The sequence below is a fragment of the Helicoverpa zea genome, chromosome 22 (assembly GCF_022581195.2).
Source record: "Helicoverpa zea isolate HzStark_Cry1AcR chromosome 22, ilHelZeax1.1, whole genome shotgun sequence".
Taxonomy (NCBI): Eukaryota; Metazoa; Arthropoda; class Insecta; order Lepidoptera; family Noctuidae; genus Helicoverpa; species Helicoverpa zea.
The window spans coordinates 603,952-620,885 of record NC_061473.1 but is presented as its reverse complement, the minus strand read 5'-3'; the positions used below and the strand labels follow the sequence as shown (position 1 = coordinate 620,885).

Sequence of the window (16,934 nt, the reverse complement as noted above, 5' to 3'; positions counted from 1 at the left end):
TTGACCTTTTCGGTCCCCTACCTGAAGGTGAAAACGGTGAGAGATGGATTCTTCTGGTTGAAGACACCGCTACCAGGTGGGTAGAACTTTTTGCCCTGCAGGAGGCGACTGCTGAAGCTTGCGCACGAGTGCTAACCGAAGAATACTTCCTTCGGTATGGTTTACCCCGCAGGGTAACGTCCGATAACGGCGTACAATTTGTTGGGGCAGTCATGCAACAATGTATGTTTATCTTAGGGGTAAAACAAAATTTTGTACCACTTTACCATCCAGAGGCAAACCCCGCTGAACGGAAAAACCGCGATTTAAAGGTGCAGCTCGCCCAACTCGTGGAGAATGACCATGGTTCTTGGCCAGCGAAACTACCGGTGATCCGTTTTGCCCTGAATAGCGCCGTTTGTAGAACCACCGGTGCTACTCCCGCATTTCTGATGTTTGCCAGAGAGATGAGATCCCCCACCGAAGCCCGTCATGATTTGAGAGCCATACTCGATAAAGAGAACTTCCTTCCTCAGATCACTCCCTACTTAAGGAGCTTTATTTCTAACCTGGCTGCGGTTCGAGAGCGAGTTGAAGGACAACAAGATCAATCCAAGAGGTGTGCTGATCAATCACGTAGACCTAGTCCCGATTATAAGGTAGGGGACAAAGTATTAGTCCGGACCCATGCCCTGAGTCAAGGAAGTAAAGGTCTGACTGCGAAATTCTTCCCCAAACGGGACGGACCCTACGTGATCACCAAAAGGGTTAGCCCGACTACCTTTATTATCTCGCCAATAGAAAATCCGGCCGACAGTCTAGGTAAATATCATACACAAGATTTAACACCGTTCGTGGACACTGGTACAGGTAATGCCGTACCACCCAATCCTGTTCGACCCAAACGACGTCGCGGACGTCCGAAACGCTCGGGCAATGAGCTAGTCCAGGAGCGAGGACGCTCTCCAGAACTAGAGGGGGAGTATGTCGCAAATCGAATTACCCCCCGCATTTCCGGACGCCGCCAAACTCGCGTTCCCGCTCGTTTCCTAGAATAGACGGAAGGGGTGGGACGTTCGTAGCTTACGCGAATGCGCGCCGACGCGCCACGAACGCGCAGCGACGGGCGCGCCGACATTTTGTTTTTTTTTTAGTCAGTAGACGCAGGAGCCGCGCGCGATAAGCATCGATCGCATGTATTGCTAGATCCGCCGCGCGTGCCCTCACAAAGGTTCCTCTACGAAACTTTTTAGTTTCTTGAAGATCCCCATTCCTTTCCCTTTAAGTCTGGAACTTGTTACAGTTTTTGTATATCTTTATGACGGGGTAAGGGTACTGTTTCACTAGAGTTGGGCGAGGCAGATAATAATGTAACTTAGCTCGAAAATGTGTATTATTTAGATGCCTAGTACCTACATATGTACATTACCTAGGTAGTACCTTGCTTTCTATATTATATCCATACTTGAATTGTTATTTAGAGTAACTACATTTAATTTTATTGTCAAGTGGTATTTTGTCTGCAAAAGAGAAGGATGATTGGCACTGGGAAGAATATAAGAAAAGAAGAAAGTGGAAATTCATCTCCAGTAGTCGGTTCTAGCCTGAAATGAGAATAGGTGTGATAATGATGATGAAGTGATATAATTTTTACCTATCAATATAGAGGTAGATACGTTGCAAGTACAGTTTTATTTAACCAACTTAGCCAATACATAATACTTACTCTTTTAAGCTACATTAACTCATGTCGAGTGGAACCACAGTCTAAGACCGCAAGTATTGAGACATAAGTACCAAGACAGTACTTACCTTTGTAACATCCGTGCTCTGTTGAACAAGTACTAAAGAATTTACTCACTTTGTTAACCCTCACTTAGGTTTGAGAAATTGGGGACAACCGTCTTTACGGGCAGTTGGTTCGTTGTTTTAAAAATGCCTTTGGCTATAAAATATGAGACATTCTTTGGAGTTTATTATTTTTGGTGGATAGTTTTTCATGCGTCTAAGTAGATTTTACGTGAGTTGTACCATAACGATAACCAAACCATAAGCAGTCGTGAAATTTCCGCCCATTGATCGAAAATGATAGTTAAATGGTTTACTTACCGTAAAAGTAGGAAGTATCAAGCAAAATAAACATAAAAACATCCCAGAATAGGTTTAACACATTATTATATAGTTATTTCTTCTGTTCTCTTTCGCAAAAGACCACATTTCCCAAAATAAAATAATACATCTCTCAATATACATATCTCTCTAGATCTGGTAGCCAATAGCCATCGCAAAACAAATGACAAACCACTACCCACGGCTTAACTTCCCTCAACATACCCCTACTACAAACTGCTACCAAAAAAACCCCACTAATCCTACCCTAATTTTCTAGCGCGATATCCTCAATTTCTTTGTAATTAATTTCGTTAATCTCGATGGAAAAAAGGTCGGTCCGATAAGGACTTGTCACATTATTCCGTGTAATTAAATCCCTGATGTAATCCGTGTGAGACAGTGTGAGACAGCCCTTAGGGATGGAACACACTTGTTCGTACGATGAAGTTGTAAACTGATTAAATGTGTGTATGTATTTATTGGATTTATTGGAATGAATATTTATGTAGTTTTATATGTATATTTTGTCATCTATAAATGGAAAATTTGATTTTATTGATTGACAAATAAATTGTTTTAAAAATGATTCGCTACTTCTGGCCACATAATATATATCTAATCATGGAAGTAGATTTTATAGCACTTAGAAAATTACTATGATGTTATCCTCCAAAAGTAACATAGAAAGTTGAATAGTGGGCATTTTGCGGGTTGTTTTTTGCAAATTTTGACGTTCAAAAAGTGCTGTTTTTTGTTTAGTCGATAGCTCATTGAAAGCTAATTTTTGAAAGATAGATTTTTGAACTCATCATTTCCTATTCTATTTATCTTAATTAAGCCAAATCTCACACGAACAAAATTCTCTCCACGTTCTAATTAACAAAGCGTACAAATTATTAACAAAATCAAGTATCAAGTCTCATTACAAACTCTATAGAGCGACGAGCTACTAATGACGTCACTTGTCAGTACCAACTCAATTTACATGCTTTATTACCAATTGTAACATCGAAACCGCATTTATTAAACCACGCCGAATAATACTGGATATCCATTGAAATTCAGGCCAAGTTTCAAAGAATAACCCTCAATATTTTGTAATAATGGCAAATCCTGCCTTTTTGCTTGCAAATGGCAATGAATGTAAGAAAAATAATGATGAATGGCTCGCAATAATATTGTATTCAGTTAGCATAGTAGTTTCTTTTTTGAAAAGGTATTTGTGACCAAATATTTGTTATTTCTGATATTTTATTTATTTGATTGAAGAGTATTATACAAAAATATACCTATTCAGAACACAACTGTAGCTAACATTATAACTAACTCCTTTTACTAACACACCTTAACTTTTCCTGTCTGTTAGTGAAAACCAAATGAATATCTGCTCAGTACCTAGGTCATCATAGACAGCCAAACAAAATCTTTTTTAACAAACCATGGCTTTTACATTCAATTCAGGTTTTCTCAAAGATTGCTGAGTTTATTATATTTTTTAACAACATTATACCACATAATACTTCCTCGTTACCTCTTAATTCCCTTCTAAGCAATCTATCACGGCCCGACCGGAACTCGCGCAATTTTTGCAAATATTTGAGCAGCACATTAGCAGCACCTGACTCGCTAACATTCAATATTACGACTAAATAACAAATGGTGCTTAAGTACTTACCCACGGTTGCGAAATTGATATATAAAGCTGTACATATACTTGGGTATTTGAGCCTGTTTCTTATTTTTTTAAGGTCTCTTTTTACTATTTGAAGGGTCATTATTAAAAAGGAGATAAGTATGAATGTGGATATATGAAGTAGAAGGGGCGATCAAAAAACAATGGATAGATTGTGTGAGAGTCGTGTTACCTGTGAGATAACGGCAGACAGAATAATACGAATAAAATTGGGATAAGGACAGCAGGATGATTATTATTGAAAACTTTTTCAATACTATTTTTTTTTAGAATAAAGAAAAATAGTTACATACATCTACGAGGCATTTCAAAGTTGAGTATTTCGATTTTCACAACATAAATTAATTTGTCAAGAAATCCATTTGAATACCGAAAAGTATTATTAAGAGCAGTCATCCAAAATACCATCTTACATAGTTACCAAGATCAAAAGACCAGTTTGACCCACAAACTTGGACACTAAAACAGTAACTCGATATACACCATTTAACTTTTAACATTTCACTATTAATCTCACTTACGTCGAAACTTCATCCAAATCATGATTAATAGACGAACTTGGGGAAACTTTAAAATTCTACTGTAAATAAAATTCGCAGTTTCGCAGTCAAGAACATTTTCTGCAACGAAATACTTCGAAGTCGAAATGAGAAAACTTCCAAACTTTGGAACCGGGTTTAAGAGTGCACACTGGAGACTTTTAGTCGGCCGATAGTTTGTTTGGGCTCATAAATCAGTATGAAGATAAATGGCCATACGCACATAACAAAGATCAGGTATTTAGGCGGTATCAGACCGACTAACCTACAGACAGACATGTATTGCTGGGGAGTTTGTTGCGCCACTTCTTCTTCCCAGCAAAAACACATAGGAAGTAGTGAAGGGTGGGCGTTTTGGGGGCTGTCTTTTGTAAATGTCTGACGTTCAAAAAGTGCTGTCTTGCAGCCAAGTTTGAATAAACGATTTTTGATTTTGACTGGAAACTTTAGACTCAAGATTTTCATTTAAAAAATGTTTGCCAACCAACTGTCTGTCGACTGTTTAGTCTGCAGTTTGAGGATATTTTAAGAATGCGTCGTCCTGATTTCGAGTTTCGTCCTTTTTGAATTGATGTTACCATATGTACTTACCTACATTAAGTATATACATTTTGTGGACTTTTCAGACTTAATTGAAAATGTTTCTTTGTAAAATTCTTGTCAAGTTCTGTGTTGTGGGAAGTCTAATTTGTTTGCTTTGGGAAGACTGATTACATACGACTTTATTGTTGTCATGGGGCTTTTCCCGTTGGTGGACAAAGGATCCTCTTTTTTAATATAGAAAGGCAAGTTTACCATACTTACAGAAGGTGGATTAGCTTGACATACTTTTTCAGACCAAGTCTGCGAGTTTGCATTTCGTCATATCTTTAAAGTAAAAGTGGTGTACACTCTTGTAGCTCATAATTATAGTGACAAAATATTTCAGTCAAAGTTATGGTACATCATCATCATTCTCTTCCCAACTTTATCCCAATTTCTTATTTAGGATCGGCGCGTGTCTTCTCTATATCTGACGTCATTTAACAATAATTAAATATTCTTTCCAACCATACTTTGAACATCAAAAATTTCATAATAACCGCTTCCAACTACACACTCCATTTATACATCAGGCAGTACTTAATCCACCAAATCTACTTTAATTCACAACCAAACAATAAAACAGAAACAAAAAATCTACTGAATATTTTTACGCAAGTGCCACGCTGGCTTAACGCACACGATAAATCCGCGTCAATCATTGTGCATTACAGTAGCTTAGCTCCGTTGTACGAAATATACATACAGACATGGAGAACAAAAAATGACTAGCGGAGACAGAATGGAAAATCGCCTAAGTGGCGCGCCAAAATGCGGGTGAGCGGAGGACGAGGAACGTTACTGTCTTCGCCCACGTACGCCTTCTTTGGACCCGACCATTTTTGCAATACCAAAAATCGTTGACAGATGTCTCGAAGAACCCGAACGCCTCGTTATTTCACTCGTAACTGATTGTTTTGGTCATGCTCACAGTACGAATTTGACCTAGAAGAAGGCCTGACCTACCTGCATTATAACATCTCCGCTCATCTTTTCTTACTCCGTGCATACAGATTACGGTACCTCAGGATTATATTGTCATGAAAATCAATTAACTAGTAGAGCTTTTTAGTACAGGACTTTTGGAAAAGCCTGTGAAAATGAGGCCGGGATTTTAAATTATTTTGTTACCTATTCTTTGATAATGGATTTCTATAAACCTCTGTATCTGTTGACTAGCCGTTTTCCCGCGGTTTTACCCGCGTCTCGTGGTTACTACTGCCCGTACCGAGATAAAATATAGCCTATATTACTCGTGGATAATGTAGCTTTCGAATCGTGAAAGAATTTTACAAAAACGGTCCAGTAGTTTTTGAGCTTATTCATTACAACCAAAGAAACACACAAACAAAGTTTTCCTCTTTATAATATTAGTATAGATAAAGACTGAATATTGACACGGGCTAATCGCAAGTCAATGCATAGATCGGTTATAGAAATTCCCCGTAAGTGTTGGAATGTTTACTTAGAGCGTGAAACCAAAATTAAGGTGTAATTTTCTTTTTGTGAATTTTTGGTTGTATTTTTCCCCCTTCTAATTAGAGTGTCTTTTGTATAAATCTGTTTGTTGTCCGGGTGTTCCTTTCCTTTCGGGTTTGGAATTATTTTTTTTTCTTCTTAATGTAGATATGTGTAACGCTTAAATTCAAGCATAGGATATTGTAAAAATAATGAATATCCAAAACTTTTGTTAGTAGGCATAGGATTTAACTTATTGATAGAGAATATTTTTTTTAGTTAATTTACCAAAAAGTTTTATACGAAAATACGTACTTATTACCTAAAAATATTTCCTAAACTTTCCTAAGTCCCCTTTGATAGTCCGTCAAGTGAACGGTCCTGGGTTCCATTAAAACGTTTTGGCGGCTCGCCAAGTCCCAAATCTGAGGTTTAATCTCCCACGGTAATGTTTGAATGCGGCTTACTAGCTGATGCAGGAACATGCAGGTTGATGCAGGTTGATGCAGTCTGATGCAGACTGGTGCAGTAATGCAATGACCTGGATGTAATATCCAGGGTTGGAAGGTCAAGAGGGAAATTATGTGGCCTTCGAAAGGCTTTAATTTATGCGGTGAATGTATTTGTTTTTTGTTGTTTTAAATGAACCAAATGTCAGGCTTGTTATTTGAGCCTTTTAATGAAAAAAAAATATGACAGTGTTGGTGAAAATCAAAACTTGTTAGATGATTTTGCAATATTTTTGTATTTCTAACTTTGTCTTTTCTCTTTTGCAGGTAAGTAACCATTAATCAAAACTACAGCAACATTTTGAATCAAGCATCGATAAGGTAAGCTCCATAGTCCAATCCTCGAAAAAGGTTAGGTATTAATTTATTATCACCCTGCATGGCGTACAAAAGTCCTGATGGACTACCAAATGATGTAACCAGACACGATCCACAACTATCTATATAAATGTAATAACAACAGCATATTATAAAACTTTTTCCAGTACATTTTCAGCACTGAAAAGTTAATTAGTTCATAAAACTATTTTCATTAGCTTCCACTTTTCTCGTTTGAAATTCAAATAGCTCATCCAACGCTTGCAGATGGCCAACCATCAGATTCGTTTGCTATAGAAATTGGAACATTTTTAGACAAGTTTTAACACCTAATTTTAATTATCTACTGACTTTAACTTTGGTAATTACGCCAGTTTAATGTTCTGTACTAAAGGACGAATTTCACAAATACAAATTTATATTGCATGAAGTGTGTGAGCATCATGGAAAAGCCATCAGTAAAACGGTATATCTATACCAAAGTGTTTTTGTTGACATGACGGCTTGAAAACAATTGAAATTTGGTACTTTTTGAGAAATGTGAAATTCTGAGACTATACAGCAAAATACTAAGATGTCTAATTACCTAATTAAATTGTTTTTCAATACATCTGTATAAAGTTAAATTCGTAGATACACCAAACAATTACTTTACTTACAAAAACAATCTTACGAGGTGTAAAGTTCTAATAGTACAGTCTTTCATAAACTACCAAAAACAACCGTTTCAATAATAACATGAATTCCCAACAATTTGGCCTCCGAATCCATTTAGTAATGGCGGTCCCAGCTTTAGCTTCAAGGTCATGATCATTAAAAACACCGTCCGCACCCCGCCGAGCCCAGTTTTAGGGAATAACTATTATATTCGTGAATGTAATGGAATAAGTGGCTTGACTTGCCTTTACTTACTTTAGTTCTCACCTTTTTTGTTTAGTAGGGTATTCTGAATAGATGGACTTACGTGTTAGGTTTGGTGAAAACGTGGAGTAAACATCAGGAAAAAGTATAGGATAGTTTTGTAAATATGAATAAAATAAATGTGCAAAATGGATTCTTTGTAGAACAAATTACTATTTTATAGTTTTTATTCGAATCGAATCAAAATAAGCTCAAAATAACATAAATGTTACACTTTTTATCCTAGTGCGAGTAAATTTCCCTCGGGACATGGGTAAATCCATTAACAACAGCAACTTAAAAGCAACACAAAACCATTTAGCCATTACACCAATAAAACTTATATTTGTAACTAAAAATCCGTCTCGGAGGACCAAATGCTTTTAGTATAGAAGCGCATTAGAGTCAACAATTCAAGAAGTCCGACTTAGGACCACGGAGGAATGAAAATAGCGGAGATGCCATAAGGAAGGTAGGTCATTCGCCTTATCCTAGGTCAAGTATCGTACGTTAGGCGTGATCAGTTACTAGTACTAACGTGGCGTTCGGATTCATTGTCAAATCAAAACCAATCTGTCAAAGATTGGTCCTGACTGATTGGTGATTTTATTTTGAAAATAGTGGGCGGGTTCCATAGAAGGCATGTAAAGGCGGAGCTAGTAAGTAACGTTCCTCGTCCCCCGAACACACTTGGTTTGACACTTTCTTAGAAGATTTTGCATTATGACATCTCTGCTAGTCACTTTGTTCTCCATGGTTAGAACATAATGCAGGAGTCATTTGTCTGTGTCTAGAAACAGCTGAAGTCAGATCTACAGTAATGTGTCTGATGTATGTACTTATGTAGAGATAGATAGTGAGGGGATTTTCTATACTAATATTATAAAGAGGAAAACTTTGTTTGTTTGTTTGGTTGTAATGAATAGGCCCAAAAACTACTGGACCGTTTATTAAAATTCTTTCACCATTCGAAAGCTACATTATCCACGAGTAACATAGGCTATATTTTATCCCGGTACGGGCAGAAGTTACCACGGGACGCGGGAAAACGGCTAGTAAGAAATATTTTGAGACAAACTGTGTTTTTGTAGTAACTGTGTGGTACGTTGTAGGAGTGAACCAAGGTTGTTTAGAAGTTTCAAGGATTGATGGACTTGTGAGCAAGGATTAGACGTATCGAATCCATGTACACTTGCACGTGAATTAAATAAAAAAATGTGAATTTTCAGAAAGGTGACGAGTATGAATGTATACAAAGAAAGAAGACCACCAAATAAACAATCGGTATATTGTGGGATGTAAGATATGGCTAGAAAGTTACCAGTGAAATAAAGTTACATAGGAAGGTGTGGAAGAAAAGACATGCTGTGCTGACGTCAAACAATAGTAAATTCGAAAATTCGAAAAACTGTTGTGTCAGCATGGTTTGCACTTAATTGAATGGAAAACGAATTCAATATTATTCCGCAGCTAGGCATAGAACCAAAACTAATTAGTTCCTGCCCTGACAACCAAACAACCACAATTTAACGGACTCAAATAAAACAATTCGATTGTACCGTGTTTAACCATTTGGTTAGTGCATAAAATTGCAAATAAAACCAAAACAAACGTAGCTAAGCTAAATACTACGGCGAATTTTATACAAACATACAAACATTCATTACCATTTGACTTGGACAATTTAACAGACTGGACACGCCATTATCGTGCTTTCCATTTGCCGAAGGTGTAAGAGTTTTACTCGTACATGTGTGCGTCAAGTTTATGCTTGTGTTTGTCAATTTTGTCGTATGATGAAAATCCACACGTGCTATCACATTTTGTTACATCTTTGACAGTCGTTACAGCTAATCAGAAGCCAGTAAGTCCGACAAACAGTCTTACCAAGCAGTACTGGGTTGCCTGGGTTACTGGGTTGAGGAGGTCAGATAGGCAGTCCTTGTAAACATTGGTACTCAAGTGCAACTGGTTAGATTGGAAGCCGATGCCAACATCTTTGTTAAAAGGCTAAGTTGTCTCGTCCCGACCACGTAAATTAGCAGCCGTTTTCGCATAGAAATTTCTTCACAGCGATTCCAGTTGGGTAAACACTCTAAGCCATTTCCCAATGGACGTTCGTCCGTCCGTATATGTACAGAATCGGTGACAAACACAGACTCGAGTTTAGTTAGCGATTTAATCAGATAGCCGTGTTTGAACACGCCGTACGAATCGTTTGTGGCACATTTTGTTTGGACACGACCAACTTTGTAGTTCAAAAGGTTCGTGTATTTACCCTGATGGTGTAATGATGGTGTCGGATCGAATGTTCTCGAAATTAGGTGTTTATTGAAATGAATTTCTTGAATATGTGTGGTAGTTGCATGATATTACTTTTAAGAGTGCATGCGTGTAGTGTGAAGCTTCGTGGCACCATTGCCTCTTTTTTGTGGTTTCTTTATATGTATATACATAAGTGGTAGGTATTTTAAGATTAAAGTAAGATTTACTATGTTTTCAAGCCACGTAATTCTACTCATTTCATATGTCTAGGCTTTTCTTAACTTTCAAGGGGTCGGCTTCCAGTCTAACTAGACTACATGCAGCTTTGTATAGAGGTGGATAAAAGCCGACATTTAGAAACACAACAATTTAGGTAGGTACTTAATCGCCAATAAATACGTGGTAAACAAATTAATTCGATGGGCTAATCAAATAGATTGGTGTCGGTACGTGTTTAATTGCACGTCACTGTCGACAGATGTCGCTGGCGGCGATTTATGTTAACTGATGATAACTGATAGACTGGTCGTGTTAATATAATTATTTATTTAAAAATTACTGCCACATCGCAAATACATATATAACATTCATAATAACTTAAAACTACTTAAACAGGGGCCTTATATATGTATAGTATAGTTTATATATTGTGATTGTAAGAGTATTGTATGTCCTGCTTGGCTGTGAGATTATTCGTAAGAGTTACCGCGGGAATGGTACTTACAGGGCAGAAGGGGCATGGTAGGTTATAGTCAGTAAGTGTCTGACACTCCCTCACGCTGTACGTACAAGTGAGTTTTTAGATTCGATTCGATATTTTTTCATCAAAACAATATTATTCATTTGGCATTGAAAATCTTGGAAGTTAGTTGAAACTACATACATATGTAATGTAAGAATAGATCGTGAAATTGGATAAAAACTAACTTTATTATATACTATTTAAATTAAAAAAATATATGCTTCTGCTATATCCTGCTGTTTTACTCGCAGTCGTTGAACTTTAAAATGTAACAGACTTTTAAATATCACATTAGTCCCCAAGTGATTGATGTAAGCCTCGTGAAAGATAAAAAAGAAAAATCACAAAAATAACAGCTAATCCTAGATAGTAAAAAGCTGAAAATTAAAAGAAAAGAAGATGGATTATAAGTCTGAAAATAAATTTGAGAGATGTAAGAAGTTAAGACGTTTTGCGTTGACACTAACAAGCAGAATTAGTTCTGGCATTTGTTAGTGTAATCTGAATAGATGTGTATGTATGTTTGTGTATGTATTTATCTAGAAAATATATAACTCCTAGGTCTTACATTCGAAGGCAAAAAATCTTATTGTCTTGTTTTTAGGGTTCCGTACCTCAAAAGGAAAAAACGGAACCCTTATAGGATCACTTTGTTGTCCGTCTGTCTGTCTGTCTGTCTGTCTGTCTGTCTGTCTGTCTGTCAAGACCCTTTATCTCAAGAACGCGTGGACGTATCAAGATGAAATTCACATGAAATGCTCAGGTCTGTTGTCCCTTTAAGCTGTGAAAATATCAAGCTTCTAAGCCAAGCCAATCAAAAGATACAACCGATTATGTCGATATTTTCAACAAATTCTCGACACTCGCAAAGGAATCAAAACCTACAGGGTACTTCCCGTAAACTCAGAGTCTTGAAATTTGGCATGAAGTATTGTCATATAATGCAAATATAGGAAAAATTACGAAAATCTCATTTTTTTAGTTATATAATATAAAAAAATATATTTTAATAAAATGAAACTTACTACCTTATTTCTCACGAACGAATAAAGGTATCAAATTGAAATTTATACCAAATACCTAAGTCTATTGTCCCTTTAGGCAGTGAAAAAAACAAACTTCTAAGTTAACGCGATCAAAAGATACAGCAGTTATACCGACACCTTAGACGAATTTCTGTCACACGCTAGGGAATCAAAACCTACAAGGTACTTCCCGTGAACTCAGAATCTTGAAATTCGCCACGAAGCAGCGTTATATAGTACAGATAAAGGAAAAATTGCGAAAATGATTAATTTGAAGTTACATAAAATATTAAAATATTATTTTTGCTTACACGACATAAAATATTTTTTTAATAATTATAAACTTACTAACTACCCTTTTTTACATGAACGCGTAGAGATATTAAAGTTGAAATTCATATCAAACACTTCTTAAATATAATTGCCACTAAACTATGAAAAATTTTAAATCATTCAAAGGTCATTGGGCACCTTAGTATGAAAACCATACCCACGGCGGATACGAACGAAATATAGCACAGTATAATGATAAAGGCTCTGATTTACTATGGCATTAGTCGCATCTATGTGAACCGTGAGAATCTAGAGAAAATCAGGTGTAAACATCAAATATTTTCCTCATTTCAATGGGGAATTTAAACGACCAAATTTGACGGATTTGAGAAATCATTTCTTTGTAGTGAAAGAGTATACTCGCCGTTTATTTCCATTGTCATCAGGTCAGGATCTGATGATGGAAATCCTGAGAAATCGAGGGCAACTATCAGAAATTGTAGGCATGCATAGGATTAAAACTTGATTCTCAGATGTATGTCTGGTGATACTATCAAACAGTGAAAGTTTAGAGCTTACCTGATGATGGAGACGTGAGAAAGTCGAGAGAACTCTATGCATGTTTAAAAAAATAATAGATCCCATTAGTAGTGAATTCTCATCACCTAAAATAAAATAAGCTCCAACACAAGGTTACGTTATAAATTGTAAAGGAGTTCCCATAACTATATCTGATCTTTGCTATCGATCCCACAATGGCAGTTAAACCTATCTATGTGGAAAGTCTTCGCCAATACGAATAAAATAAGCCCAAACACGTGGTAGTTGCAACATACCGTTCAGGAGTTCCCTCGACTCTCTGTAGTCTCCATAATCAAATCAGCTCCAAACCTTCACTGTTTACAAGTACCCTCAAAAATACACTCACATGTCTGGTTTTGACTCGATGCGTGACTACAATATTCAAGACTTGCCCTCGATTACTCAGGGTTTCCAGATCCTTTCTTTATGAAAAGTCTTTAACAATAAAAACTAGCATTGCAACCTGTAAAATCCTCTGAAACTGCTTGTCTATTATATTTTTCAAACGATCCTGGACATTCAAAGAAACGTCATACCATTCTCCACGATTTAAAACTACTTTGATTCATGTCCGCCACTTTTTACAAAGCGGGTCAGATATGCCCAATGACCTTTAAGACATAATTAGTTATTTTCAATCAGATTTCTGAATGATGACTATAAAATGTTGTATATAAATAACTTTAATAAAATAACTTTTACAAGGTACTGGCCTACTATTTTAGTTATATTATAAAATAAAAAATATTAGCTATTTTGACTCTCACGAAATTACCATAACTATGATTGTTCTAAACTGAACGGTTGGCGCGAGACTCACTTTTTATCTAACCAGGATTTGTACGGAACCCTCGGTGCGCGAGTCCGACTCGCACTTGGCCGGTTTATTTAATACCAAAGTGATATTGGATTGACTCCCATTTATACCATAACGTAGGGGTACCCCTTGTCCAGTGGGTAGCAGACCGGGGAACTCCTGCTACCTGCATTGCACGAGCTGCTGCTGAGATGGATCGCCAGTAGATGGAGGCGACCAGCCACTGCCGAGAGGTCACGAAAGTCGTCTTTGGTCCTCGTGGCCCCTCTCTAAAAGGCAGAAGACGGCACAAACGCTGAGGTTTTTAGTGGGTGCAAGCCCCACATAACCTCACCGTCTCCCCGGGCGGTGTGTGTGTATGCGTCAGGCATTTTCCTCAGCTGAAACAAAAAAAAAAGGGGTACCCCTTGTAAAAACATACGGAGAGGCAAAAAAACTGAAATACACATGTATCACGCATTCAATAGAAACATTAATTAATAGACTAAAATAATTAAAAAATATTTCATTATTGCCTTTGATTTAAAACAAACTAATTCAATGTTTTCAACATTATAAGATTATTTCAGACTAGCTCTTCAGCGTGGGCCCACCCGCCTTCAGAGGTCACTTCTTCCTGCAACAGGATAAATAGTAGCCTATGCCCTTTTCCAGGCTCCAAACTACCAAAATTGAAATCACTTGAGTAGTTTTAAAAGTGCAGCATAAATATAAATAGCTAAGTATTAAAGATATTTTACACATAAAAGTAAAAGGAAGGTATAAGATTATAATCTAAACGTTATATCTTAGTAACTTCCAGCAGCTTTATGACTCGTAGTCGCCGTTAAAAAGATAAATGTAGTTTACTCACAGTAAATATATTATATACGCACAATAAAGAACATTATGTGTGATTTTCTTGCCAAGGTTAGATACAAAATCCTGTACTATGGAGATAGTAGGACTTTTCACAAATAAAAAACAATGATATTTGTTAAGCGTCCTAAAAATAGTTTTATTTCATGAGGTTTTCACAAGTTCATATTTTTAAGTTCATTCACCACACAACTTGGTGGCAAAAAATGTCAGAAGTGAGGACATAGGTATCGTAGGTCACACGTATGAATGCATGCACGTTGAGAATGTCAATTGTGGCTGTGAAAAGCTGCAATATGTGGCTAAATTTAAGTATCTAGGTCTGTGGGTAGACCGCAATATGAACTGGAAAACACAGGTGGATACAGTGTGTGCAAAGCTTAGAGCAGTCTTAGGCAAGTTTTATATCCTAAAGGCACCGTTGAGCAGGAAAACACTGCGAGTCATTTATTTTGCTCTTGCCGAATCACTGCTTTCCTATGGATTAAACACGTATGGCCGTACATTTAAAACCTATCTCAATAATATAAAAACACTGCAAATTAGATTTATGAAATATCTTGTCAATCCACACACAAAATTGGCTTGTAAAGATAATTATGAGAAACTGTTTGATGCATGTAAAGTGCTGCCAGTACATGAAAAGGTCGAGTACCTATTGGTTCTAGAACAGTACTACAATGAACAATTTAAAATACGTGTGCAAAATAAATTCACTAGAAGCGTTAGAGAACGTGAACTCGTCCAACCATCAGTAAAAAATTACTATGGTAAAAGAACCAACAGGTATTTAGTACCGACACTTTTTAATAAGATTGACTTATTGAGAAAGAATAACACAATGTGTAAAAGAACATTGAAAAATAAATTAAAGAAGGTTCTCCTTAAGACAGTTGTCGCAAAATGTGCAGATACCCACTAATTTATAATTTACTTTTGATTTTGTATTATGGTTATCTTATTATACATTGAACCAATTGTTATAAACAAGCGCTAATCCCGCCGACAAACTGTTAGTACGCAGTTTGGTGGGTTTATAAAATGTAAAATATGTTGGTAAAAATAAAGGATTATTTATTTATTTATTTATTTATTTTAATGTATAACTATTCAATATTGCGTCTTCATCTACCTAGCCTTTTTCTCACTATGTTGAGGTCAGCTTCCAGTCTAGCCCGAAGCATCTAAGTACCAGTGTCCCACATAGAGCGACTCATAATATTGCGAAGGATGACAAAGTAATCAAGAACAAAAATAAAATCCTGAATAAATTATATACATTTTCAAATTATGTCACGCGACCAATTAAGGTGACAGACAAGATCAAAGGCACACATATACAGGTACAAAACAAAAGACATATACACGTACACCTTCAAAATAACATAACAATTTCGCTACAAACAGTAAACACTCAACCACGACATCTCAATTATTCGCCAAAAACTTAATTAAGCCATTCTCTTAACTAATGAGCGTACTTCGTCTCCCTAACCTTATGTCTTTGCAAACAGCCCGAATATTAACGGCTATATTAATAAGATTTCACTTTTATTGCTATTATTGATGTCAAAGTAGAAAATAATTCAGAGATCAGACAGAAAGGTCGTTGGGTAAAAGGACCTTTGGATATTTGCTTGGTAGGGCGGGCGGCCCGCCTAACTGGGCGGCAGTGAGGCGCCAGCCTTGGTCCGGGCAAGTCGCGTCCCGTCGCGCTCCTCTCGCAAAACAAAAATATTATAAACAATACACTGTGCTGGTTTTTGTGGACTCAAGTGTAACTGTGTTTTTGTTAAGTGAGAAAATGATGACTTCGTAATATTAACAGAGTAATGGAGAAATAATGTTGGGGAATAAAATAAAATTTTATGTCGTCGTTTTTGAAGAAAGGACTAAGTTGGTCTAATTCAATTTTACTTAATCGCTCGATCGTATAAAATTTAGCTTTTATAAATCTTAAGATTTCATACATTTTGACAACAAAAAAAAAATCCTTAAAAAGGACCAAAACTACACAAAAAAAAAACATTTCTAAATTTAAAAAGGACCAAAAATAAAAATAGCCCACGTACTACTTTTGTGTGACTAAAATTTATTGAAACTGTTTAAACATTTCAAAGAATCACCCTTCACAGTACATTGACAGTATTCTCGTCTAAGAAACTTGTCTGTCTCAACATTTTATTCTCAAAAACGAAACCTCAGCAATTTACTTAAATATCTGAAAGAACCAGCTGAAAAAGCTTTTTGAAATTCTGCTGAAACTTATTTTTCATGAATTT

At 36.4% G+C, this 16,934-nt stretch overlaps 1 protein-coding gene across 1 annotated transcript in view; it reads left to right on the top strand.

The window, feature by feature from the left end:
* The first annotated feature begins 16,329 nt into the window (after positions 1–16,329).
* The window catches only part of LOC124641662 (dipeptidyl aminopeptidase-like protein 6), a 131,973-nt gene continuing 131,368 nt past the window's right edge, over positions 16,330–16,934 (top strand). The window contains exon 1 of the mRNA XM_047179832.1: positions 16,330–16,481. The gene's annotated coding sequence lies outside the window, so the exon portion shown is untranslated. The remainder of the gene's footprint in view (positions 16,482–16,934) is intronic.